Raw genomic sequence first — 27,110 nt, 5'->3', positions numbered from 1 at the left:
ATGCCGAAACAAAAAAATTGTTTATTACAATTTTTTTACTGATTTTATATTGAACGATGAACATTTTTCAGTTTTGTGTAAATTCAGGTTTTCAGTAATCATGTTTTGTACTGTGTCTCGTTTAGTATTGGCGTGGATGTTATTCAAATGTGTAAATAAATTTGGTCATGTCATAATGTTCTATTTCTTGACATCTTGCTTCATTTCTGGTAGTACTTCTTCTAATTGAACATGTTCAATTTAGGCAACTGTTAGTCCATGTTGTAAGTTTTCTGATTGTTTTTCTTTAGCTTACTTCGATATAAATTTAGAAGAACTATTTGTAACTAATATAACTAATTTCTGGGATTCTTCCTCCAATTGGACCGGTTCAATTTAGGCAACTTGTTATTTGTTGTCTAAAATTTGGTTACTTTTATAAATAAAATAAATTGCCCACGTCGTCAATTTTCTGATTGTTTCTCTATTAATTTATAAGAACTATATTTCATTATAACTGTTTTCTGGATTTCTTCTTCCAATTGAACAAAATTGGTGTAAAATTTGAAAACTTTTACTAGTAATTGATAATATTTTACCAATTGTTGATGATAAAACAAATATTAAACCTCAGTGGACACTGCACATCATTCTCAAATCCCAATAGAATTATTAATAAAAAAAGACTATGGTGAAAACTTTTTGAAGCAAGGGCAAATAAAGACATGTTAAAGCTAACTTAATCGAAGGAGGAAATGATTTGTAAAATCTTCGAAGTTAGTTAATTATTTGATTTCGTTTAGAAACTTCAGCAAGTCGATATCAATTAGTATTTACTATTTTCGCAATGTGTTTTTGTTCGGTGTTATTTTGCCCCCATGTTCTGCTTATTTTGTTAGTCTTTCTCAACCCCACGCCTCCAACCCAACCCCGACGTGTGGCGGGATGCGGGATGGGTTCAGTTGCGTTTTGAACCGGCGCCGCCCGGGGCGGAAAACCCAATTATATTTCGCTCCCCGTTTCCGGTTAAATTGGGACCGGATGTTGCGAAAAATGGAGTGAGATATAGAGTGTGCGATGGCGTGGGCGACATGGCGAATCTATACCCAAGGGTATATACACACACATACACACTTCGGAGTAGAGAGAAAGAGCTAGAGATTGAGCGAAGTAGAGAAAAGGAAGAGGACAATGGGGACGGGAATACGAGCGCAGGCTGACGTGCCAATAAGGCGCTACGTCTAATTCCGAACACATCAAACATATAAAATAAATATAAAAAAAGAGTATTACATGGAGAGCAAAACAAAGCGTAAAAATATGAAGGAAAACTTGAAGGCAAGTGCACGAACCGGAATCTAATCCATGTCAAGAGGTTATTACTTCAAATTCAATAACGGATCAAATGAAACATAACGTCAAAACCACGTTGATGCAGTTATATAATGCGAGTGATTTACGAATCAATTACTGTTATTTATGTTTGTATTTTGTGGTAAAACATTTACTACACTTTATCAGTTTATATACACTCAAACAACTTTTGTTATCAAAGAACTTATTTAGTTTAGTTTCAAAATTTTAGAGACGATGAAAGTTAAAGCAATTAATATTTTGTGTCAATTAATGAAAAAGAAAAGTGTTGATAATATTGATTACTATCAATAATCAAAAGAAAAAACAAATAGTCTAATAGAAAATAGTTAATTATTACTCTCTAAATTTGTCTAGAAAATTACTTCAGTTTATTTAATACGATAATAGCAAGGACATTAGTAATAATAAAATAGACTAAAAAATAAATTATTAGTTTATCAAAGTAGAAAAACAGTTAATCCTCGAATTACGCGATTAATTAGTTTCCACGTAAATCGAAAGATCGCGTAAGTTGAGGAAAGCACAAAATGTAGCATTATCACCTTTTCAAATTGTTTTATAATTTCAACTTTGGTCTCTATAGTAATGGTATATTTTTTATCATTAATTCACGAATCACATTTACGTTTGTTCGACATGACTTGGGATTTTAATTTTATAATAAAGACAACAGTAAAATACAGAGCGCAACTACCAAGAAATATATTTATTTTCAGACTAAATACGAAAGTAGAGTTGGGGCACGCGCACCTAAGAACTGACAAACAACTAAAATCTCATACCAGCCTATGAGAGACTAGATATTTTTTTAATTAGGTTCTTCTTACCTAATACTTATGTAATACAAAATAAACGAAATATTATACATTATTATTTGAAGTAATATTATATGTTATTAAAATATAAAAAATGCAACTCAGTTAGTAATAATGAAATATCAATAATATTTTTATTGTATAGCAGACATGAAAAGTTTCTTATATTATTGGGTAACATAACTAAAATAAATGTTACTGTAATGTACTTCTGTTTTCAATATTATTTATGATTAGTCGATAGTTCGCCATAATTTTCATCCTTTTGTAATTTCTCAACATAATTTCCATTTATTTTAATACATTTTTTAAGTCCGTAGAGCCACATTTCGAAACATTCCTCAAAATCGGCATTTAAAGTTTTTCAAGTTCGACATTAACTGCATTAATGATCTCCTCATTCGAAATGAAGACTCTTCCTGTGTTATTCTTGGATCTTCGTCAATTTTTACCTTCACCAAGGCTAATTTGTGTTGTCGGTGAGAAATTTCGTCTTAAACAGAAAAATGCCCGGTTTGGAATTTTCGAAACCATTTGAAAATGGTCATAAGGGATGATGCATTCACTCCATATGCATTTTGACATACCTGGAAAATTTGCATAGATTTGAGTTGACGTCGAAATCCGTAGAGAATGGCAAAACAATTTTTTGCAGTGTTGGTGGTGGAGTTTCTACCAACATTACATCACTAATCTTGCATTTTCTCCTATGCATTCTTAACGATTTTCTTAAAATTTGACATGAAATATTTTTAGACTTTAAAAAATTGAGAAACAATTTTTGTTTTTTCAGAAACAAATGTATTAACGTCAACTAAGCGAACTTTTGTTAGACCCCACGGATTTAAAAAAAATACGAAAATAGTCTTAATATATTTGTATTGATTACAATACCATCATTTGATGTCATCAATTTGAGTCACAAATTAAAAGATTAATTAAAAATAATATGACGAAATCAGTTTAAAATTGTGAATACGTTTGCATATATCAAATATTTTTATGAAAGCATTTAAATAACATAGTTATTCATATATATCTCCAAAGTCACAAGTTCAATCAATTTTTTTTTAAATTATTGTTTCCTGCTTTTCAAAATTTTCTAACAAATATCTGTGAAACATTTTCATGAGAAGAAGTAAAAAAAATGATAATTACAATTATTTATTATGTTCAATAAAACAACAATTAATAAACTTTTAGTGGATTTCGTCTATTTAACAGACCGACAATTAGGACTAATTGAATATTCGCAGATTAGCAAAACGCTAAACACAACCCATTTCGGGATCGTGCGAATTGCGATCAGCCGCAGGGGGAAGAGAGAGAGAGCGAATCGATTCCGCGGTTTTCATGATTCGTTACTAAAATCAGTTTCGCAATGATGATGTTTGACCAGCTGATGTTTACCCAATTATCAGAAACAAACAACAGAGGTTGGCGCGTGCATGTATATCTGCGGGCGGAGAGAGCGCGAAATGATCGTCATTATTCCAGTTCAATAATAAATTCTTTGATAAATCGACGGAGGTGGCGGCGGTGGATGAGGATGGGGCGGCCTTTCGCGTCAATTTTCATTATTAAATTCCGGGCATCTGTCATAAATGGGGGTCGGGAGGATGGACGGGTTTACGAGGGATGGGTTAAATCCGATTGGCGTTGGGGGGGTGTTACAGGGTGTGCGATAGATGTAGGACAAATTGCTGTAATCGTTCGGGATGAGGGGATGGACGTTGGGGAGGCAGTTTTGGGGGGATGGCCCATTAAACGCCAATATTCGGAACGCAAATGGCAATTGTGATGTGAGCCCGCAACCGCCATCCAGGGCAGATAAAAATAATCGTTACACCATCATCCCGATCGGGATTAAAGCTTACGCATTCCGCACGTAAAATATATAACATATAGTATATGGCAGAAAGAATTCGCACAACAAAAAATTAAAAATTCCTACCAGATTCTGCGTTTCGCACGCAAAGCTGCCTTGACTTGATGGATCCGGTTTTCTTTGTGCGCGCTTAAGAACTTTGTATTCCAAATGAAGACGAGTTTAAGAGTGGCAAAGTTAAGGGGAGGCCTGGCTCTGATTGAGTGCATTTGCTGTTGACTCCTCGAAGACCTTCGGGCTTAATTCCTTCCATCTGTGTGTCATTTAAGGAGAGAGCCAATTGCGAGGGTATTTAGATTGGTCTGAATAACAAGAGGAGAGCCTCATTCTCTTCTTCCACTATATCTCGTTATTAAATAATAAATCACGCGAAGACGCGACGCTCCTATTTATATTTATACGCGCAATTCAGGAGGACGAGGGTGCAGGATCGTAGGAGGGAAGCTAAGAATCCCTTTGCATCCTGCCACTTCGTCCTGAATCCTCCTTCTGCTCCCGCTTCACCCCAAACGCTATACAGTGTTTATTCTACGATATACTAGTCTAAAGTGAGTAAAGCCGTCTCGAAAACTCAATGGGAGGAAAATACACACGTACTGTATGTGTGCTTTATTTATTTACACTTCGTCTATATAAACTGCGCTCTATTTTTCTTTGATTTATTCAACGGCTTCCATAATTTCCAAGTGTAACCATTCACAAACATCCAGTTTATTTTTTTTCCTCTCACAATTGCCACTTGAATTCACGAAGCGTATAAGGATAATAATAACAATATTTCTTGCATAAATAAGTACACACAACCATTCCGACTATGAACTCGCTGAATGAGTAAATTTCCCACAAACAACATAAATACTTACAAAATCATAGTCTGCTTTACATGCTTCAATACAATAAAGTGTTATTTAGTAATCAGATGAAATATGTATAATTCGACAATAAAATTAGTATTTATAATTTCAATTATAGATCTAATCTGAAGACAATATAACGTGATATAAATTTCCATTTTATAATAAAATTGACTCACTTCTATAATTTATTTCAAATATTAATGGTAAAAAAACATTTAGTCTCTAATGCAATGAAGATGTTAGAACTTCAGTTCATCGTCATCAATAACTATGACGGAAAACTGATTAAATTGAACTGAATGGAACTCTTTATTTTCATTCGTAATTTCCGCTTGGATCATTACTCATTTTTGAACAAGGGATTGTCTCTATCTAAATCTACCCTGAATATTTTAATTACATTTAGAACAAAAGTGTAATTACATTAGAATTTGATGCGATTTTTATCTTCGACCATTTGTAATTTCGCACACAAAAAAAATGTAATATACTTTATCTAACAATCTAATTTAAAACAATAGCTATTTTTCTTCATTTGCAATTTATTGAACTTAGATTGGTAGATCCAACTATATTTTTGAGCTAAGCTTGTATTTAATAATTTTTCAATTAAAGTAAGTAAATACATGTGTTTTTAAAAAGAATAAGAAATAATTGAAGTATACACTTCTTTATGTTCTGGATTTAGATTCTTAAAAATAAAAAAGGTAATTCCAATGTTTATTCGGTATTGGTAATAAAGTTTTGTGATAGGCTTGGGTTGTCGCTTTATCAGATGATCTTAATTGAATGTCCTTCAACAGTAAGCATGGGCTGAAAGTCCACATAAACAGAGATTAGTGTAGCAGTAAGCCTCTTCCTGCGGTGGAAGGCCTCTCGCCACATTAGTGGTTAATCTTTCTTTTCCTTTATCTTTCGGCCTGCCCAATTCAGACCGGCGATAAAGAGTTTTCACGATAGTGGAAAGCATTTCCACACTTTAGTGCTCTCACATACAGGAATATACATTCAGTCGCAATCCCATGCTCATTCATCCTACATCAGCGCATCTCAAACATTTTAAAAGAATTATATTATATCACTTTCGCTTTATTATTCTATATTATATATAAAAATAATGAAATATCATCAACTTATTGATAATTTTTAAAATAAAGTATATAGTTTATTTGATACAAATCATAAATGACTAATGCAGAAAGACTGCAGTTGACTATGATATTGCTCAACGTCATGATGAATCTAGCGTCATCATGACGTCACAATAACCAAGTTCAAAGTTGAGATGACTTCTGGTTAATGTCAAAATGACATCAATCAATGTCACAATGACGTCGTTAAAAGTTTCAATTGACGCTAGGTCTACGTCACAATAACATCATTTAACATCACAATTATATCGAGTTACGTCAATCAACGTCAAGCAGAAGTCTGTCAAAGTCTCGAAGTTAAATTTTGTAATTATTATTATAATGAATAATATTTTATTTTAAATAATGAAACGTATAATAAACTTAAACTTTCGAAACAAGATGAAGTAAGTCTGTTATAAATGAAACGTTAATGTTAAATATAATAAACGACGTTGTTAAATCAGTTTTAAACAAGTAAAAAAATATATGTTTCCAAATTATGTTGCAACCGATAAATATTATATTAAAAGCTTTAAATGCAAAGAATTAAGCTTTTCGACATAAATAACGCTTTCCATGGAACACGAAGAAAAAAGAAGTAAATATATATATATATCGTGTAACTTCCACAAGGGAAAGCGATTTTCACGGAAGAACAACGTTTCCTGCATTTTTTCCACATCCGCCGTTGAACACTGTGTTTACTCTTTCTTTTCCTTTCGCCTCGTATTTCTTGTCTTCTTCTCTATTTTCTTTTTGTTCCCTCTTCTTGTAGATTTCGCCCAGGACGACTAGCATATTATTAAAATATTAGACGGCTTATCGCGAAACGGGTATGGCTTCCGCGCAACCCCCACCATTTATTATCTCACCCCATTACACAACGAAGGAGAAGGAACGTAAAAAAATGTAAATAGAGTAAAAAAAACACCCACAACAAGCTGCGAAAAAAATATGGATGCTCGGCAAACATTGGGGCGGAAAGCCATGTAATTTCTTACTCGTAATACTACATTCCCTTTAAAGGTTATTGGTTAGACCAACACTGTAAATATACAAAAAAAAAATTAGTAACGGATTATTTTTATTATTAATCAGTAAATTCAAATATTAATTGTATAATAATATTGGAGAAAAGTAATTAATTGGAAAATAATTCAAGACAAAAAGTTGCTAACAGTTAAATATTTTAATGCGATGAAATGTTTAGTTTTCACTCCAAAATTCAAAAAGTATATCTAGACACCAATCTTCACTACACGAAAAAGAGAAATAGTATAGATTAGGGGTGGCCAAACTTTTTGCAGCAAGAGCCGCACCTAAACTTTTTGGTATAATAATTTTTAAAAAATCTCAGTCATAATATAAAATATATACAATATTTGTGTTTTGTTGGCTCAACAAAACTCTTGAAGAGCCGCATGCGGCTCGTGAGTCACATTTTGGCCACCCCTGGTATAGGTGATACTTGACAAATAATTGTTATAAATGAAAATTATAATAAAATTAAGTTAAATAACAGGAAGAAATTAAAATTATTGATTTTGGTTAAGAAAAAGATAATAATTAAATTTGGTATGCTGTGTAAATAAATTAATAGTAAAACTAACATTCTTTATTTTTTTTATGTAGATGTACTTAAATAAGTTTTGCTTAAATTTCACTAACAAAAATTGAAATTACATTAATTTTCCATTGGTCCATAGTGAAATATTAGTTGCTTAGATTGGAACGATGATGCATATTTAATTCACTTGTTTTACCATTGTCAATTGTATTTAATAAATTAAGTCATTGTAAAAGTAATCATAAAATACAGCAATTCCTCACAGAGTGCTGCTTCGTTTAGTCCAGATTATTGTTAGTCCGGTTTGATAGTTTAAAAAAAAAACAAATTTTAATTGAACAGAACAAAAAATAAATTATAAAAAATAGTAGACAAGACTAATGATTGCATTATTTTCTATTTATACATTCTTCTCCAAATTCTTCATTCCTCGAAATCCAAATATCTTTCCCAAATTCAAAAAATCCATATATATTCTATCCCAATCTCTTTTTGTGCGGTTTATTTTTTGTATGTATTTAGTTCTACGATTTCAAACAATCTGGCATTTTTGGGGAACCGATTACCGGGACTATGCCAGGTATTTATATATGCTTAATTAAAATAATTAGGTGGTCAGAATTGGGAAACCACTTTCTTTCATTGACTAATAGCAATATGAGATGTTGTGTGTTGATGTATATGATATTTTAATTTAATATAAAAAGTGAAATGATAAGGAAATATTATGGAATAAAAAGTATATGGACAATTTTGAATCTTTCATTATCAATTAGTAAGTGCATTTCAGTTCAGGATTCCTCAATTCCATTTCAACAGTAACAACAGTGGATGTCTCTAGGTGATTGCCGAGCGATTGTCTTTTAATGAGGTCGCGTCTTGGGGAAGGAACGTGATTTAGTTATGTGACGAGGAGTAGTTCGTAAATAATGGGATGAGACCGGAGAGAATCTGATGGATGGAAGGAACGGAAGCGAGGAAATGTGAAATTAGCGCCAGCAAAAGGATTTAATAAGGAGCAAGAGGAAGAGCAGGAAGAAGTGTATCGGCGTTCAAAGTCTTTCTTCCGCTTTAAATTCAAATTAAAATGGAGCCGATGCCGTTCGCGTCGGGACATTTTACTGCCGCTGCCGCGTTTTATGGTGGAAGGAAACCATGGTAGGTACGTACGGCCGGAAGGGAAACGGGGAATATCATAAAATGTCGAAATTTAATGTTTGAGAAAAAGTGAAAAAAAAAAGTACGACGCAGCATGCACACCAGTGCTATAGTACAATTTCATAATGTAATCTAATGCGAATTTAATGTGGCGGAAAGGGCTTAGGGCGATTGCATTTTTAATGCACCACAAACGAGAGAATTGCTTTTAACTGGCCCGAAAAATTATGATAACTTCTGTATTCCCTCGTCTCTGTTGTCCAATTCACTCAGCAATGTATTCACATTGTAGACACATGCAGACTGGGTTGCATACATAATTAATGACAATTTTCAAAAATAGCAATCTAATTTTAGAGTGATCCATATTACATATAATCGATTTCGCTTAATCGAGACATCGGTTAATAGGGACAGCCGCAAATCCTAAAGAGCGGAAATAAAATAAAGTAAATAACAAATGGAAATTCGGATAATTGGGCTAGCAGTTTAATCGGGACAAATATACTAGTTCCGATGAATCCCGATTATATGAAATGGATGTTGTTTAGTTGGACGCCTTATAATGCGATTTCCATATTCAAAAGGTCTCAGTTCAACCAATATTAAAGCCGAGCTAAGTTATACTCTTAGGAAGTCTGCTCCTTCGTTTATAACAAAAAAAAATGGGAGGCAGAGTTTAAAAGTACGAGCTGCCAAGACAAACATCGCAGTGGTCTAACAAATAAGGTGAGCACGCCAGAAATGGTGAAGAAAATCCACAAATATAATATTGGATGACAGTCAACTTTCATTTGAAAAAGTGCTGTAAAACGCATATTCACTGAAAATTTAGAGATGAGGAAGCAGTGCAAGATGGGTGTCACGGTTGGTCACAATCAAGACAATGCACCAGTTCACACATCCGTTATCGCAATGGCCAAAATCAATGAAGGTCCGAATTGCTTCCTCACGCACCTTGTTTGCCAGATATATACCTCCTCGGATTATTTTCTCTTTCCAAACTTCAAAAATGGTTCGGTTTTAAAAGATTTGCCAACAATAAAGAGTAGTAGTCTGCGGTTGCTGGCTATTTTGTAGAGCACGACGACTTTTCTCAGTATAAACAGGGTTCGAATCTTTTGAACATCGCTGAGAAAAGTGTATCGAGCTAAAAGAAGACTATGATATAAAGATTTTTGTGTTTTCATTATTAAGTCAGAAACTTCTGGAACTACCCTCGTATGAAAGTTGAATATTTAGTGTTTTTAACATTACGCGTTATCAGATAATCGTGTTTCAGAAAGGTTGTGTATATAATTATTAAATAAGTGGATAATGTATTTTAAAATACTTCAATATATAAATAACTCAGATAAGAATTCAGAAACGTCTGTTCATAGAATGATGAATGTTCACCATCATTATGAAAAGAAATAGGTTGATGTTCTTATGGATAACACGAATTCCTAATTAAATTTAATGTGAAATTAATGTGGCATAAAGAGCTTATGTCGATTGCAATTTTCATACATTTCACATGAGAAACTTTCTGTAAATTGGAATAATTATTTCGTTTTATTATAAAATATAGAACTAGTTTTATTATTACAAATTGAGCAAACAAAAAACTATATGCAATTATTTCATAAATGCGAAAAACTATACATTAACAAATTTAACACTTCTACATATTACAACATTTTTTTCATAATATATAATTTATAATAATAACCTTTATTGAACAAATTATAAGCTGCAAAAATCATATTTATATTAATTATTGTATAACGTTTTTCGATCTATAGGTGCATTTTCATTTAAATTAAGAATTATTTTTGTTCAGTTAATAAAATTACATAATTACACATAATTGTCCAACTTAAATCTGTATATTTACTATAAATTGAATCTTTAATTTTCTTAATGGAGCTAAAAACTACTCATAAGATTAACAATAACACAAATTTAACAGCCCTAGTTTATTTTCATTCACATCTCTATTAAATAAATAAATATTATACAATTGTATACATGCATGAATACAATGTAAGATTAAGTTTGTGCAGTTTTAATCTATTGTTGGATACATGTTTTGGGTAAGGTGAATCTTTAATCTTGTTGATTGAGTCGTTAAGTGGGATAGGTTTTTTACACTCGTGATTGTTGTCTTTATGGATGATGTGTGCTGAAGTTTTATGTGTGCTATTTGCAGACTTTTTCCGGTGTTTTTCTTCTCGTACATGTTGATTGTATGTGTGTGTATGTATGTATATATGTATGTGGGTATGTGTGTGCGTTTTCCATTTCGAAAAGGGGGAAAACGGGAAAATGGAATAAACGTGTAAGTGGATGACGGAATGAACGTAAAACCGCTGTGAGTCGGTGTGCGTAGAGGCGGCAGAAACTGTGGGGGGCGATCGGCCCGTTCCTATGCGATAGGCAGTAGTAATCTAGAATTATTATGTTCATGTTAGACACACAGTAATCAGCTTAAATTTGCATAATGCGGCCGTTTGGTCCGCTGACCCAAGCATGTTACGTAACTTACATTATGATAAATCGCGCGGCGTACGCGGATCGCACAACTAAAATCCCTCCGCAGCAGCCGCCTCTTCATCTCCGCACACCAGACCCGCCCCCCCGAAACACATTGTTAATCAATTAAGCGTAATTGGGTTTCACTGTACTCCGAAAGGAACATCCATCGGACGGATCGACCGCAACGAAATCCGCCGCCGCCTCGCGAAACACCCATGAGCGATGGCGTGTTTTCTGCCGCAAAGAGAAGGAAACAACAACAAGAACAACAAAAACGAAACAACAATAAAAAAAAGAGGGAATACGATCCAAGCAGCGGCGACGGACACGGAAGGGATGATTTACTTACCGGCAGCTGGCGAAAGTTTGGTGATGACTCCCCAACGTTGCTTCCACTGTAACAGAACAGAAACCGCACAAATTACTTTCGGTCATGCAACGATCCACGAGGCCGATATGATAATCATTACTAATAGTAAAAATTAGCTCGGCCACAAGAGTTTTCACAGTGCGCCGCAATTAATCATCTGCACCGAAAAGAAATTAAAGGAAACAACGAGACAACGCATAACTAATTAATTACTATTATACCTTGGGGGAAGAAGGAGGAGCCATATGCACCATCATAAATTACATCAGCTAACATTATTATTTTTTTCATGGACAATTACGTAATTATTACTCAATGATTAGGAAACAAAATTATACTTAATTTTATCTCATATAAATAGTTTAATATTAAAATAGTAATTTATATAATATTTCAATATTTGACTAATGAATTAACCCTTGTTACCTGAACATAGTTCTAATAAAAAGAACGTAGGATTTCTTTTATAACACATTAAAATTAAATTGCCTATTATTTAATAAAAAATAACATAATTTCAGCAATATTTTTATTGAAAAAAAATATGTAGTACTTTTCATGTGATCAGGCAATTTTAAACTTAAATTGTATAATAAGTGAATTATAGTGATTTAGATTACAAAAACGGATCACTTTTCAGATATATATATATTTGGTAACAATATTATTTTATAAACTTATTTCATGGTATTCTGTTATACAATGTTTCTTTTTGTTACAACATAAAAAAAACTTATACAAAAGTGGCGAGTATTACTTGAATGTGGGTTACTACTGTCTTGGTGCTTCCAATTGCAAAACAAATCATTTTTGTATACAATATAAAGATTACATTAAAGTACCATTAAGTATTTAGGTAAGTATTTCACATCTCATTATAATTTAAATAGTGACATTGTTAGAGCGCAACAGTGGTTGTGAAAGGTGTCAACATTGTACACCATGAAGTTATCGAAAAAGCTTAGCTTGGAGGGGTTAAGCATGTAGAAGATTATTATTCGTTAAGTAGTTTAAGTGAGAGTATTAAGAATTGTATTAAGTAGAGATGTGTAAGCGATGTAAGATGTAGTTAATAAACGCCAACTTTGAAAACAAACAAACTAATTTTTTTTTTGCTTTTTTTCATTAAAATCAAGCAAATAATTGTAGAATGATATTATAGATATATTTTAATATGTATTTATTGGCAAATTGTCAGATGTATGACTCAAAGAACCGCATGTGACTCACAAATCGTAGTTTTCTTAGACCATCAGACCTTAGACCGCATAATGATTTGAATATATTTAAAATTTTTGTTTCTATTTTATTCTGATTCCACATTTTTGCAATTTTCGTCTTATTAAGTTTATAAAAGGTCCAATGCAAAAATAAATCTTTGTAATGTTGTGAAAAAAAAAACATTCGCAAGATCAAACCGACCGCTGACTTAGATCAGTGATTCTCAAAGTGGGGGTAGCCAAAAATATTTGGGAGGTCGCAGAAAAATTGATGACAGATCATTCCGGGATGTTTTTCTAAAAATACCCATTCTTCGGGGGTTGCAGAACATTTTTTATGAACAAAAAGTTTGAGAAACACTGACCAATAAGTAAATATCAAAAGAAGGGCTCAACCGGGATTTGAACCCGGGACCTCTCGCACCCAAAGCGAGAATCATACCCCTAGACCATTGAGCCGATGATGTTAATTGCGGTCACCTATTGGAACCCCCCGGAGCCCCCCCAACCCCATCTACTAAAATCAAAAGATCTCAAAATATATGCATGTGGCCAGTGGTGGAACTACAATGCGCATGAATCCTACAATGTGTGAAGCCCAAATAGAAGTATGTTTATGACCCTCAAATCTTAACACTTTGACGTATGATGGACGGCTAAAGATTATTTTAGAATTTTCAATTAATTAAGCGGTAAAAATAATAACTATTAAAGTTATAAATTTGGAAATTATAAAGAAATAAATAATAATTCTGACATGGAACAAAGAAAGTAATATTTAGTATTTCTTGAATTATTTACTAATAAAACAATTCAGTACTTTTTTTGCGTCACGTAACTTATATTTTAGTTGTCTGTCAGAGAGTTAAAACATTACCTCGGGCCCTCTAAGAACCGACATTCGATCTCCTTGTTGATGAGAAGATCAACATTTTTTTAATTGATGCTCAAGGCTCTATGATTTTCTCTCTTTCAAATGTGTGCAAATTAAAGATTACCAAATAAAAATTTGCCTGGACCCATCAAATTCAAATTTGTCTGAGTACTCCAAATTCAAATTTGCTTTGAGCATTCAAATATGTCTAGACCTCATGACCTCAATACTAAAAAAATCTATATAAGATCTTTTTGCGAATTTAAAATCCAAGAGAAAGAATTTTAGATTTTTTTTTTTTATAATTTTCATAATAAAAATGTGATTCTGACTCATGAATATTTTTTACAAAGTTGTGAACCTGTGAGCTTTGGCTCTTCCATCTCAAATGTGTTTCGCTTGGTCTTGTTTCACTTTAAATCATGTAATCTCGGAGCGGCGCGAAAATTAAAGAAAAACCACTAGGAACATAAAGTTCGCCCCGAGACCATTTTTTTGACTTGGGGCGCAGCGAAACAATTGTGATATATCAATAAATTTTAAAAACTAATATATGAATAAAAACTTTAAATTGTATAATATTTCATAAAAACAACAAAAGATATTTCACTTATTGTGACGTGTATCACAAAGTTTCTTCTAACTTAGTATGATTGTAATATAGTTTGTTTAGACTTATTAATTATCTAAAAAACATAATTTACGAGGAAATTAACATAGTTTAATTATATTATTTGCAGATTACTAAAAAGTTTGTTAGTGATTAATCACTAGGCCCCGGGGAGATTCGAACTCCCGATCTCCTGTTTACTAGACAGGCGCTTTAACCAACTAAGCCACGGCGCCGATATTTTTTTCCAACAAATAATTGAAAGTATAAAAACTAGTTTCGAGTATTTCAAAATGTCCAATATCGGTTGTCGAAATTTATTGATATGAAACAAAGTATAATTTAATTTCACTCTAAGCGTGGATTTACGCATAACATATTAGTGTTTTGACAACAACTTGTGATTATAAAATATTGATTGAACATTTGGTTTAAAGATGCTTCAAAATAAAACCAAATTAAATGTTATTCTGATAGGTGTAAACCTATTTTTTATTTGAGTTTGCTTCATTGCGTAACGTATGTTATTACCATATCTATAAAAAGATGTTTCCGCCCGGGATCGAACCGGGGACCTTCCGCGTGTTAGGCGGATGTGATAACCACTACACCACGGAAACATTATATCCAGTAACATTTGTATAATGAATTTTGATAAAACAAGTCGTTAATCAACATGGATTACTAAAATAAATTTGGAGGCGCCGGGCATCGATCCCGGTACCTCTCGCATGCTAAGCGAGCGCTCTACCATCTGAGCTACGCCCCCTGTTATAAGAATATTGAAATCATCGTTTACCCAGAAATCGATAATTATGTCACAATAATTATACTATAATTATATAATGTATAATTTTGTTTACACACTTACATGTCTGTCAGTAATACCATCTACTATGTAGACATATCAAATACTGTATTCAATTACTAATATCAGTTTAATGTCATCAAATTCCAATAAATTAGCAATCAATATGCCTGATAGTAGAATTTTGTGCAAGAATTACTTCTAAAGTTTAATTTAGTTTATTTTCTTAGTAGCAATAAAAAAGAAGCTACAAATATAATATATGAAAGTCTTATATAAAAACTTCAATTTTATATCATAAATATCTAGTTTATTTATTTATAAGAGATAGTTTTAATAATGATTACTAAATTAATTATGTTTAAGGAATATCGAAACTTTCTTTTAATTGATTATACTAATTCATAAAAAAAGTAATTTCGCAGTCGGTAGGATTCGAACCTACGCTCCCAGAGGGAATCTGATTTCTAGTCAGACGCCTTAACCGCTCGGCCACGACTGCTCATAAAAAATATTTAGTGGTCATCAATAATTTTGTCTACATTAATTATAACAAATTGGCAGTTCAAGGTTACATTTTTAGAAGTTTTATTAAAGCTCAACTTTTGGTCAAAATTGTACTGGACCTGGTACTTGATTTCACTGCTTTTACACATAGAGGATATGTTAAAACGGCGTTTCTCAATTTGTTACATTTAAAAATAACATTACCTTTAATAACATATATTAACACATTGACGACGGAACGATCCATCGGTAAGTCATAAATTATGAATAATAGTTTTGTCGCAATGCACGACACTGATTTTGACTGAGTATAACCTCAAATACCTTACGTCAATTACAAACTTTAAAGTCCTATACAGTTCTTATACATTTGTTAATCATTCTTGAAGCAATTTTAAATAATACGTGATATTGTGACATAATTTATGCATACTTTACAAAATAAATTGCGAGTTTAAGCTTTTACAGTTTGTAATTGACGTAAGATATTTGACATTTCACTCAGTCCATAGGTGTCCACAAAAAAAATTCTCGCAACCGATTTGTGCCGTTCTTAACATGTTAATTATCATTAATATGAATTTGATGATTTGAAGAAGTTCTGAATTTATTTAAAACGAAGAAGATTTGACTGGAAGATTATTTCAAGTGAAAGTGTTCGATACGGTGACGAATTTGAATTCAATCACGTTAGGTGTACCGCAAGGTAGCGTGCTAGAACCTATCCTGTATATACTATATACCGCGGATATGCTCTTAACGGACAAAACAACGGCTGCAACGATTGTCGATGATACTGAAATATTATCATCTGATGCAGACCCAGCAACCTAATACAGGAATGGCTACAATAGTGGAGAATGAAGGTAAATGAATCGAAATCAGGACATGTCACCTTCACCATGAGAAAGGACTTCTGCCCACCAATGACTATTATCGGCGGCTAATAAAGTTAAATATTTGGGTATGTATCTAGATAGAAGAGTGACCTGGAAAGATCATATCCAAGCAAAAAGAGAACAACTCGAAAGTTCAGGAAACTATACTGGCTATTACGGAAAGACTCGCCAATTTTGAAAGAAAACAAGTAATTTTAAAACCTGTTTAGATATACGGAATGGGGCTATGGGGAGTCAGCAGCAGATTTAATATTGCGACCATACAAAGATTCCAGTCGAAGAGCTTAAGAAGGATCATTGGTGCTCCATGGTATATTACGAACAGGAGAATTCATGAGGACCTTCAAATGGAAACAGTAGAGGAAACAATTATGAAAAACAGTAGCCGATTCCAAAATAGACTCGAAAGACATCCAAACGTACTAGCTGTCAATCTTCGGGACAATAACCTAACAACACGACGACTGAAGCGACACAAGCCACTGGATTCAATAAATAACCACAGGATTCAATAAATAACCAATAAGCAAAAGATAGTCACCAATGGGCGGTGTCCAATTAAAATCTTGTCAACTGCCAGATCATTTACTGCATAAAAACATGCATGCATATAGAATAGTCGTGAATAAAAAGGACGATAAAAAAAAGTTTTGTGACTTTAAGTTCGCTAAAACTAGACTTTTAATATAATAATTATGTAAACTTGAAAGATATTAAATTATTATGATGAAATAATGCATTACTCGTGTAGAATGCTTTTGTTAAAGGTATATAAAGGTGTTATGTATTTGATATATATATAGCCGCTGTCGGGGTTTGTAGTTGTTTTTAAGACATTATCAAGAGCAGTAAACGTTCTTTAACGAACCCCAAGACTTTACAGTGCAGTTTCACTTTATACACTTGAGCCCGTCTTAACAAAGTTACGTAAAGTTGAGTCAAGTTTCCGATAATAAACGTTGCCAGTTCCATCACGCTAATTATACCGACCGGAATCATATAGAAAAGCAATGTTCTAAATCTATAAAACAAAAATCAGTACAAAAATTAATAAATTTCGCAACATTTATTTTTACTTTAGAAAAATGTCTATAAGTATTATGAAATCATTTTTTTTTTGTAATAACAAACATTTTAAATTAATTTTTATTAAAATAAATTTATTTTATTAATTTCTAAAAAAATATATTTTTATATTTGAAATGTATACAAATAATGAAATAAAAAAATCTTGACGGATTCCGTAAATATATTGTTAAAATATGTTCAACAATTAATTAAATTCATATTACACATTATTTTTTTCAAACTCGTTTGTTTTATTTTATTCCTTTAAAACATGTGCAAAAATATAATCAAATTCAACAGAAATATCAAACATTTTTTTAAACAACTTTTATTTTAATTTAAATCAATCAAAGTACGTTTCATGCATACAGTTTTCAGTGGGTGTGCAGTGATATGGTTAAAGACCTATTCGATTTGTCAAATATGACAGCCTTCGCACGTCAGCTGTCAAAGTAAATTGACTGAGCGATTTGTACGTGGCGCGCGGTTTCGTAACAGTTTCAAGTTTTACTAATGCCTTCTAGCATTTGTACATTTGTACCAGGATTATAAAAATATGTTAAATTCAGCGATATCTAATGATATCTCTTTACAAATTTTTGTTATACCATTATTTCTCTTTTGTTTAATTTTAATTTATTTCATATAAAAATGTAAGTTTATATATGTTTTCAATAACTAAACATTTCCATAATATATTTTCTTTAAAACGTTAATGGTAAATATTATCATCTATATTAGTTTTATTTCTATTCCTTTTACATAAAATTATAAAATATATAAGTCAAAATATTCTAAACCAAAATATTTTTTCTATTTAAACGCGATAATTGGTTTCTTCAAAATTGTTTAGTTACATTAAATAATGCATATTTTTTAGTTTCTTATATATTAAAGTAGTTTTGAAAAACTAGGGATCTTCCAATGCAATATTGGAATAGAAGTTTAAGAATTGTTGATAAAAAAGTTGTTTCTATTGATTTTAAATCAATTTTACTTAACAATTGTAAGAACATATGAATAATTGATAAAACATATATTAAAATATAATTTAATATTCTCGTGGTTTTCTTGATATGACTCACTCAAAGATGTTAATGTTAATTATTGATGAAATTTTCTGGTTTCAAAACTATCAACAATAATAGGTAATATTCGTAAATGTAGAAAGATAATATTCCTTCTATTTCTATACTAATGTACTATTGTAAACAAATATGCATAACAAATATTTATACTGTTATTACAACTTTTAGTTAGGCGAAATGGTACAGACTTCTAACTCCAGGAAAAGTAGTTCTTGGGAAATCATGATCATCTCTGAAGGCTTCATCTATATTTTTCATTGATACATATAAATTATACTTTTAACGCGGTTTGTCCACCTCTGTCCTACACAATACTTGTCAAGTAACTTGTGATAATATATGATATCTTGGTTGAATGTAACGTACGAATTAACTAGTACTTGATAAATTGTCTGTCGGTTGTAAAGCATTTACATGGTAGTAACAATAAAAAATAATTATTTTAATTACAATAATAATATATATCAGAAGAAATTCAAAGATCAAAATAAAATGATTTACTCAAAAATAGTAATAATTTAATTGAAATTTTGTTTACAAAACGTCTTCTGCTAATAAAAAACGAAGAAAATAGTAACAATTATCTTAGATCTTGTGTTTATAATATATTTAATTAATGGCAAAATGTAAATTCTTAATTAAATTAAATTAAAATTAATTAAATTTTAATTGAATGTTAAAAAAATATGACATGGATACGGTATAAGTAAAATTAAGTAGAATTGTAAAGATATTTCTTAATATCCATACTTCTTATTGCAAAATATTACTACAAATAATTAAATAAACCGTGTACTATTTTCTAATTTTTATCGGGATTAGAAAAGGTGAGATATTGAACTTAAATTTGATTGTTTCATGTGTTAAAATAAAGTGTGCGGTTGACGGTGTACACATTTTCTTCTTGTCGGGGGTGTTTTATTTGCAGTGAAAATTAAACACGAGGATCTTAAATAAATTTACGGATTAAATAAGCGGTCTTCGCAAACATGAACGTTCCCCTGGGGCTACCCGAACTAAGCCCCCACGTCGCCACCATCGCCGCCGCCCTCAAGCCACGCGCCGCTCATTAATACATCCACATCCTTATGAGGAGACTCTGCAAGTATGAGAGAGAAAAAGAAAGTGGTCGAAAATCAAACAAGAATCGCTCTAACAATGATCGGAAATTCTTTCAATTCGTAGATCCGAGACGAATTCCGTCTCGAACGGCGACGGAATAATGTAATTGGGATAATGAAAAGCAAATTAGAATTGCTGAAGTATAACAAAAGGAAGGGAGAGCAAATAATAAAATAAAAACGAAGGGAATGAGAAAGAAAGAATGAAAGGGGGATGCAAACACGGGGACTCTTTTAATCGTGCAATTAGATTACGAAGGGGGAAACAGGTTATGAGATAACGGAGGAAAAAGAATTTGAGTTCCGAATTGAGTTGGCTGAGAGGAGCGGTGCAAATAAAGAAGACCCCGGCGCCTCCACCAGTAATTGGGGGGAAATCGTTGATTGCGCGCCCGATCCGAAATAATTTAATATCGCCGTTGCGATTGTATTGTCTGGTCGGAGATTTTCGCGTTCAATTACCCATAGACGATGGAATTATATATATATATATATAAAAAAATGAGATGGTGGTGGGATGAAGAAAAGTGGAGTTTGGATATTCCTGCAGACTGCATCCTTGCATTTCTCTTGCCCTGTAAATTTACGGATAAATCCGTGTAATTCGTTGCGCGCTTTTCACTTGGAGTTTCGCCGTTGCCTGCTTTATTTTCGGCTTGCGCTCTTTAATCTCGAGATTAATCCATTACATACACAAAAGGGCGAATATTCCGTTTGGCCACGCGGATCTACGTACATACATGGGCCGTTTACAAAGCGCGGGCAAAAAGGCTCGGATAAATCGACAAGTTTGGGGTGGAGGTCAAAGGGATGAGGAGAAAAAAGGGCAGGCGGGCAGCGGATTCCGGCCAAATCCGACGGATGAAGACCGCGATTAGCCGCCTCCCACCACCCATCGCCGCAGCGAATCCTCAATATACCACCCCTCTGCGCACGATGGAATAAGAAAGATAACGGACAGCCTATTACCGAGGTCAAGGATTATTAACGATCGTCCATCAATCCACGATATTATCGAGCTAATAATCATTTATTTTTAAGCACGCTTATCTGACGTTAAACAAGCGGAAAAATGATGATCAAGAATTCATGTAAAAATACCATTAATTTCTCCTTTTTTGGTTTAAGCTAGATCCATTTAAATGAATACATTGCAATTAACAACATATACAGTTGAAATATCGAATTGATTTTTTGTTTGCCCTCTGAGACTGTGTCGTTCTTTGTAATATGAGAAGGGGTGACATCCTAAAAAAAATGAATTCTGATTGTAGGGAAACCGACAATCTATTCAAGAACTCAAAAAACTTAAAAAAATATGTGATTCTTGCTGTATTTTTTAATGGTACAATAACTTTAACTGTATTATTTTTAAACAATTTCTCTTATTAAAATAAATTGCATAAAACAACAACTGTTGGGCAATATTCGACTTTATTCATCAACATAGTCTCCTTCAAGAGTGATACATTCATTCCAACGCTTCTCTAACATTTCGACACCTTTCTTGTAAAACATCATTTGGACATCAAAATAGCCAACGTCGTTGGAATTCATGTATCGCATAAGAAAATCGCATAAAAAAGGACCGCACAAAAACAGATTCTACTTTATATTTAAATTAATTATATAAATGGGATTCCACAATATTTTGGAATAGTCATATATTTACATGATTATTTACTTCATGATAATTTAAAAAATGATTAACAATTACACATTACACATTACACATAAGTAAACATTTAAAAAGTTACATATTTTTAGTGGTGAACAAAGATACAATTTGTAAATATCTTTATGGAAGAAATAATTGTACTGCATACATTAAGTTTATTATTTATTATAATACACAATACGTATTTATTAACTTAATTTGTAATATGAATTTGGAATAGAATTTGCGCTAGAATTTGCTTTCACAATTTCTGTAATATCGTTATTGTTTATGATCTTCAGTCTACCAGAGCATATCCGAAAATATGGTATACATTTGAAAGAAAATCTTAGATTATATAGAGTTTCGAAAGCAAATGGCAATACTGAATATATTGGTATTGTTTACATTAATAGCTAAATAACTTAACATATTTGACAGGCGTTGCATTTGAATCACGTTGGAATATGAAGACTAAAAATTAGTTATTTTAAGAAAAATAAAATAGTCACCGATGTAATTTCAAAATGGAAAATGTTAACCCAAAAAACGTGAATTTACAAAGAAGAGATGCCAAATCGAAGCAATTAACTAATGAACGACGTCATAGCAACAGCTATTACAGTATATATACAGAAAAAATAGAACAGAAATTTAAGTATTCACTACAAGCTTCGCCATGTTAATTGATTGAATGTGTTCAAGATGCGATTAATAAATTAGAGAGAAATACTCTTGAAGACAATTTTATAACATTACAAACCTTTACCTTAACATGAGGGAGAAATTTCTATAAAATTCCTTATATAAATAAGGAAAAACTTCGTCGTGAGGGTCTATTAGCTGAAAAGTATATATTTCCAGAAGAAACGTTCAACAGGGCTAAATCTCACTTTAACTAAATTTGGATTACATAATTTATATTTAATTTTAGTTTTATTTGATTTTTTTTTTGCAAATGTATACCATATTTTCGAACAGAGGAAACATTATATAAAACGAAAGTTATATCAAACAATATTATTGCTTGGATTATTTGTAGAATAATTGAAGAAATATTAATATTTGACATCTAGATTATGTAATTTTTACTAGTGAATTTATAATGTGAGTTCGTAATGATGAGTGACAGAGCCGTCAGAAGTGTTCGGCCTGGCCGACAGGTTTATATTGACTCGCAGAAATTATCTTCAATGTTAGGCAAATAATTTAGAACCCTCTCAAAAATTCAATATTTACCTTGCATGTGGCATGAAATCAATATATACAGTTGTAAATGTACAGTTTATTTTGATTCGCTTATTTTTGTCATCGCTGATGAAACAATCGGGCCGGAGTGCACCAGTGGAATAAAATAAAAGTGAAAGTAAACATGCATAAATAAACAAATCCGGAATTTGCATTAATGTGAAAGGTTTTCCGTCTGTCTGCAGTTTTGTGTGTATGTGTTTTTTTTTCGAACCCTTTAGCGGATGGTTTATTCGCACGTGAATACGTAATAATATTATTGAATTTTTGTGGGTGCGATCGGTTAAATAATTTAGAGGGAAACGTCTGGCCGCGAACTTTTACCTTCCATCAACCGAATGATCTAATCCTTGAATTATGTAGGAAGCAAAGATTAAAAAACATTGAAATTAATGTAATGAATATTGAAAAGTAAACAAATTTTATTTTTGGTTAGGCAAAGATATTAGCTTAGATTTGGTCATATTAGGTTATGTTACATTAGGTAAGATTAAGTTAGGTTAAGAGTGAGAACAAAACGGAGATGTTTCAATGTTAAGATTTTCTCGGTGTCAAACATATACTCGACTTAACTCATAATATGTAAGAGATATTCAATTAGGTTAGGTGACTTTAAATTAGCTTATATTAGGTGGGATTCAATTAGATTAGGGTATGTGTGAATAAGTTAGTTTGAATTGAGTTAAACGTAGTTAATAATAAATAAAGATAAAATTGAAATTAATTATAAATGTAATAAGTCATTCAGTAAAACCTGGATTAGCGCTCAAAATTTACAAATAATCGCGGTGTTTTATTGATTCGTATATAATACGATTATTCCCGAACTCATAGCGCATAGTGCTTTTCTAGAATCTATGCTTGTTTGCGATGTAGATGAGCAGGATATTAAGAAGCTACTGCAGGTTTCTGGTGAGGGCATTACCAACGACGACCTTCAAGAACTGGCAAAACAAAGAATTGAAGAATAGTAATGCTTAAGACGATGAACCAAAATAACTTGCTACAAATTTTCTTAGAAAAAGTTTAGAAACGATAAAATTTCATAATGGAAGAAGAAGAAAGCGACAAATGACAGTAGACAAAAAAATAAAATTTTCAGAAGTGCCAGACCATTCATCACAAAAATAAACAACTCCTATAATGCTGTTTCCTTTAGAGCTCTGTCTTCAGGAACGCATCTAAAGCGCTAAACGAGATCTTAAATCGCACGGTTTTCGTTAAACAAAAGATGTAATTACAAATTAAGTACAAAATAAATTCCTGAAAAAAGTCAATACAATTTGAATGGCTAGGAAAAATGATATATGCTTGAAATTGTATATATTAAAATTTCTTAGAATATTTTTATTTTTTTTTGTTTTGTTTAACGAAATATAATATTTATTTATAATTAGATATTTTTTGGGTTTTGTGTTTTGTTGTATTTGGCCAATAAACTAATAGATTATAAAAAAAAAATATTTTTTTTATATAATAAGAGTAATGGGACGAATATTTGAGAAAGTTCATTTAATTACGTATAACATTAATGAATACAATTACAAATAGACAAATATAATTAGTTGTAAAAAAATCTATTTATATAAATTAATTAATTTTTAGTTATATATTAATTATTATGTTATATAATTAGTCTGAAAATGTATTCAAAATAAACTTTACAAAATTTAACAGTGTGATGACAATTTGAAACTTCTTTAAAAAAAATCAGTAAGCAGATATGTATCAATAAATGAAAATGAATATTTTATCAGAAAACATACATTTGTTAATATATTAAAATAGACAAGGAAAATAAACAGAAAAATTTAGGATTTTTCTGAATAAAATTCGTGGTATCATTAATAGAACATTTTATGAATATGCAAATGAAAACATAATATCCGGGGAATAAAATATATTTTAATTTGTAATCGATATAAATGACGCGACAACAATTTACATATCATCAGCACGAATTGAATAAAATTTAACATTTCCATATATTTCAAATTAATGGGTCCCACAGATCTCTCCTATGTTTCTGATTAGTCCAAAATAAATTCTATATTATATATGCTATACCGACATATAGTTTAATTCTCTAGTAGGTTTTCATAAATAAGTTAATTAATTATGCTTAATTTGATCTGAAATTTGATGAATAATATATATTTTGAAATATTTCAAATTAATTGTAAATTGTTCAGGTTGTCTTCAGTAGAATTTGAACAATTCGTCGACCGAACTCTAAAACAATGTTTAATCCAAGTTTATGAAAGTTATGCATTTTTAACTTGTTTTATCTATTTATTGATTGTGATATAACCAATTACGTACAAAACGTATAGTATCAGGAATTACATAATATTCTCTATGTATTCCTTTATATTTTCGAGTTTATGAAATATGATGCTTTTTATTTTCAAATGATTTGGCGAATTGTTTTCACCTGACATACCGCATAATAAAACGTTTGATTCGTCAAAATTTCGCAATTAATTTGCGATGTTTGCTTTTAATTAAATTGATATATTCGGATTAGTTGAATGCGTGTATGTTTGCAGGAGTGCTGGAGTGCGACGGCTGCGGAAGGTTGATGGGATTAAATCTCTTTGCGGCTAGGCCCTAGACCCTTAATTAATCTACCTGATGATGGATTCCCCCACAAGCACATTTTATTTAATTCCACGACTAATTACCGTCGTTATTTGCATCGCTATTGACATAATCAATGTCAAGCATAGTCCGGTTTCGATCAGTACGGATTCATTCTGTTTGAAAATGTCATAAAAAACTAAATTTTAATATATAAATTAGTACACAAAATTATTTGTTTATTTATAAGTCTCTATCTGTGAAATTATTTTTTGTATGTGGACCTCGATTAGTCCGGTTTCAAATAATTATTTGGTATAGGTATTGATATAATTTAAATCCTTCTAAGTATACAAATTATATAAAAAACAACAAATTTGTAAAAAAATGCGGAAAATTTTAAAACAAAATAAAAATTATTAAACAACATTAGTCCGGTTTCAGAGAAGGTTATTGGCAAAACTGAATATCTGGACTATGCGAGGTATTGATATAATTTAAATCATTTTATGTATACAAATTATATAAAAAAAAACTATAAATGAGTAAAAAAATCTGGTTGAAAATTTCAAAATAAACTAAATTTTAATTGACCAAAGTGTCTTTTTGTGCGAATATTTTTTGAATGTGTTTAGTCCTCGATTAGTTCGGTTTCAAACAGATAAGGATATTGAAAAAACTGAATATCCGGATAATGCGAGATATTTATATAATTTAAATCCTTCTAATTATACAAAATATATAAACAAATATGTAAAAAACAAATCCGGTTTGAAAAATTTAAAACAAACTAAATTTTAATTAACAAAATAAAAATTAGTACACAAAATTATTTGTTTATATATAAAACTCCCATTATACGTCCAAGTCTCCTTTTGTGCAAATATTTTTTATGTATTTAGTCCTCGATTAGTCCGGTTTCAAACAGACAAGAATATTGACGAAACCAATACCTGGACTATGCGAGGTATTGATATAATTTAGGATTTAAATTATACAAATTTAATAAAAAAAATATGCAATAAAACATAATGAAAAAAAAGAACATATTTATACTGGCGCGTAATGAAATAAACAAATTGAATCTGCACAAAGCCCGTCGCCGAAATTATGCAGCTTTGCCGATAAACAAATGATTATGCGGGCTTAAAATTTCAATTATAAAACTGCTCGTTTCAATTAGCATTAAAGGATTTTCGTTTCGATTATTCTTTAATATCATCATGGACTTGCATGACAAATGGCAATTGGAGTAATTGCGAATGCGAAACGGAACGAATATGCGTTTGGCTGTATATATAGTGTGTGTGTGTTTTTATTATGTTTGTTCGTTCGTCGGTGCTGTTTGTCGGAGGGCGGCAGGTGATTAATTGCTTTCGTATTAAAATTACAAACTCGAATACGTGTGCGAAGTCGGATGCGAGAAATATAAATAAATGTGTATGCATTACGGAAACACGAAACTGTCAAAATACATTAAATCACCCCACCGCTGCGATTAAATTCGAATATGTAATTCACAGTTTCTCTCTTTCTCTCTCTCTATTTCAGTTCAATTACCGTATTTTTTCAACATCGTGATTATTTCATAAATGTTACATACTTTAGAAATGTTTTCATTTTTTTATTTTCAATAATTTATCCACCCAGCGAACTATAAAGGGTGTATGGTTTACAAGGAGATCAAAGAGCGGACATATCCCTCACCTAGACCCAAACAACAACAACTTCCGCTAACTCCAGCAACAACACCCGCTAATCCAACT

At 31.5% G+C, this 27,110-nt stretch overlaps 5 non-coding genes across 5 annotated transcripts; all 5 read right to left on the bottom strand.

Moving 5' to 3' along the window:
* Positions 1 to 13,271: 13,271 nt before the first annotated feature.
* On the bottom strand, positions 13,272 to 13,343 carry Trnap-ugg. Its single transcript has one exon. It is a non-coding gene; the product is annotated as a tRNA-Pro (tRNA).
* A 1,187-nt stretch (positions 13,344 to 14,530) lies between these two features.
* Positions 14,531 to 14,604, bottom strand: Trnat-agu. The gene has a single exon. It is a non-coding gene; the product is annotated as a tRNA-Thr (tRNA).
* Positions 14,605 to 14,915: 311 nt separating this feature from the next.
* On the bottom strand, positions 14,916 to 14,988 carry Trnav-aac. Its single transcript has one exon. It is a non-coding gene; the product is annotated as a tRNA-Val (tRNA).
* Positions 14,989 to 15,064: 76 nt separating this feature from the next.
* Positions 15,065 to 15,137, bottom strand: Trnaa-agc. The gene has a single exon. It is a non-coding gene; the product is annotated as a tRNA-Ala (tRNA).
* Positions 15,138 to 15,596: 459 nt separating this feature from the next.
* Trnas-aga lies at positions 15,597 to 15,678 on the bottom strand. The gene has a single exon. It is a non-coding gene; the product is annotated as a tRNA-Ser (tRNA).
* Positions 15,679 to 27,110: the final 11,432 nt, after the last annotated feature.

Source organism: Nicrophorus vespilloides, unplaced genomic scaffold (genome assembly GCF_001412225.1).
Source record: "Nicrophorus vespilloides isolate i.1.1-1 unplaced genomic scaffold, Nicve_v1.0, whole genome shotgun sequence".
NCBI lineage: Eukaryota > Metazoa > Arthropoda > Insecta > Coleoptera > Silphidae > Nicrophorus > Nicrophorus vespilloides.
The sequence above is the reverse complement of the archived record's forward strand: the minus strand, read 5'-3'. Positions and strand labels throughout refer to the sequence as shown.